This window comes from Eucalyptus grandis, chromosome 4, assembly GCF_016545825.1.
Source record: "Eucalyptus grandis isolate ANBG69807.140 chromosome 4, ASM1654582v1, whole genome shotgun sequence".
In the NCBI taxonomy this organism is placed as follows: Eukaryota; Viridiplantae; Streptophyta; class Magnoliopsida; order Myrtales; family Myrtaceae; genus Eucalyptus; species Eucalyptus grandis.
In genome coordinates, this window is record NC_052615.1 from 4793499 (window position 1) to 4796420 (window position 2922).

The window sequence follows — 2922 nt, forward strand, 5'->3', positions numbered from 1 at the left end:
GGAGGGCGCAATGACGAAATATTCGCTTGATTGATTTGCTTTTTCCTTTTCGGTTGGAATATTCGCATGAATGATTTTTTTTTTTTTGTAGGAATATTCGCATGATTGATTCAGGAAAAGGTACAAAAAAAGAAAATTCTAAATCTATTAAATTTGTATCAATTCAATTTTAATCATTTTAATTGAATCAATTTAATTACTAATTTAATTCATCGACTAATTTAAATTGAAAATTACTAACGTTAAAGTCGATCATGCCACATTGATCGGTAGGTGGCAGCCTGGACATTTTAAATAATATTTAAGAAATTTTTTATTTTTAACTATTTTTTTAAAGAACAATTTTTTGATTTTTTAAAATTTTTATTTATTTTTTAACCATTTTTTAAATAACGATTTTTTTTTTTTTTAAATGAATGGATTAAGTTACCACAGTTCACTTAGTAATATATATCTATTCTAAGCAAAGTGAGCATCCACTATACATATTTATAAGCATACTAGAAACTTAATAATCTCAAATCTAGAATACTAAAAATGAGTATATTACTTCAACAAAGCTTTATACATATCTTAAATACTCGGTCAATCAACAATATCAAGTCAAACATCAATATCATATCCCATTGACCAATCAGTTGCTCAACATCCAATTATAGTCACGCTGAAAAGCCCCATAACAAAGATTGTCCAAATTCCCTTGATTAGGACTCCACTTAGATCAACTGGTGGCTTGGCCCAAAGGACGTCCTAAAATAATATTTGTACTCGCAGCCCCTTAATGGGTGCCGAACATAGCAACAATGAATACCAAGTTAGTAACATCATCCAATACTAACCCACAAAGCTAATTAAGGATCCATCTCATAAATCTATCACAAAACAAAATATTTAACCTTTCACGAAGTAATTGATCAAGCAAAATACATTTCATAAACTATGTTTATAAAGCAATACATACAGCCTTTTGCAAATCCTTTCATAAAGGATTCACAAATAATCAATTCAAATTATTTGTAAAGATACTTTATTATGCCATTTCAAATATCAAGACAACAATTAAATGCCCGACCATAATGTGTAACGAATATGTTCTAAATACTATTCTTTATTTTAAAAAATCATCCCGTACAATGCCTTGCATAACTTATAACATAGCTAATGCCTGTCATTTTCAAGACATAAGTTTAGAAAATCATGGAAGAGATAAGCCCCACTCACTGCAAATAAAGAGCCCTAATCAGAAGTTACGCCGCCCGGAAAGCTTCAGAATCCTATCAAAGAAGGATTATCCAAACATCGAACTTACGCACCAATTAAAGACCTCACAAATGGCCACTTTGCTTTCCTTTTTGAGAAACAATGGCCACTCGTGTGCTGAAGTTCGTCGCATCACATCTCTCTACATCGAACTCAAATGTAAGCGAGCTTGCTATTAAAGGAAATTTTCTTCAAAGTAATTAAAGACCCTAAGCTTTGCCAAGCCAAAGATTGCAGGAGACGGACGAAGACCAGTGCCAAAAACAAAATCTCGAAACTGTTCCAGCAACGTGTGTAGAACTTAAAAAATTTATCCCGATCAAATCCTAACAAATCAACTTTTGTCAAATTCCACAACTTCACGACACCTAGAACTTTCATTATTTCATGATTTTAAAGCTAAACAGCTCCTAAATTGAACCTAGCAACTCAGAATTCATATTTTCGATAGCTTAATTATTAGAATTCATTCGATTAACTACTATGAAACGAAGTTAATTTGGTTTGATGATACTTCCTTAGTGAGCATGCAGCGTTTCATGCATGCTCTGATCTTCCCTTTTTGGTCCTCTCTCTCTTCCTTTCTTTCTTTTGATAGTTGATTTACTTTGTCAGCCACTAAAGTAAAAAAAAAAAAAATCACAAAATAGGCTGTGGTTCTAGGTAGGGAACCGACCTATGTTGAAACTGTAACATCCCGGGCCCTACTGTGTAATATTGTCCGCTTTGGGTCACCCGCCTTGGCGCGGACGAACCGTCATCCCAGCCACGGTCTTTTCCCTCACGGCTTTAAAACGCGTTACTTGTAACATCCCGGGCCCCACTGTGTAATATTGTCCGCTTTGGGTCACCCACCCTGGCGCGGACGAACCGCCATCCCAGCCACGGTCTTTTCCCTCACCACTTTAAAACGCGTTATGCAGGGGCAGAGGGCCATCCCTCGGGCCTTCCCTCTCCCAAGCCATAATATTGTCCGCTTTGGAGGCACGGCACACCGGCCCGTCCTCCCTCACGGCTTTGTTTTCAACGCAGCAGAAGCGTACGTGAAACGCGTTACACAGATTAGAGGGACCCAAACCTTATAAGCTTATCAAAATCTCTCTCCCTAGGCGATGTGGGACAAGAGAGGAGGTTATTACACTCTCCACCTCTTAACATAATAGTGTAACAACCTTCCCTCTTGTCCCACATTGCCTAGGGAGGGAGATCTTGGTCAGCTTATAAAGCTTGGGTCCCTCTAACCTGTGTAACGCGTTTCACGTACGCTTCTGCTGCGTTGAAAACAAAGCCGTGAGGGAAAAGACCGTGGCTGGGATGGCGGTACGTCCGCGCCAGGGCGGGTGACCCAAAGCAGATAATATTACACGGTGGGGCCCAGGATGTTACAAGTGGTATCAGAGCCGACTCCCGACCGCGTGTGGGACCACAGCTCAAATGCTGTTCTGATGCCCGTGGGGCCATAGCGAGGACGCTATTCTGTTAAGAGGTGGAGAGTGTAACAACCTCCTCTCTTGTCCCACATCGCCTAGGGAGGGAGGTCTTGGTTAGCTTATAAGGCTTTGGTCCCTCTAACTGTGTAACGCGTTTCACGTACGCTTCTGCTGCGTTGAAAACAAAGCCGTGAGGGAGGGTGGGCCGGTGGGCCACGCCTCCAAAGCGGAC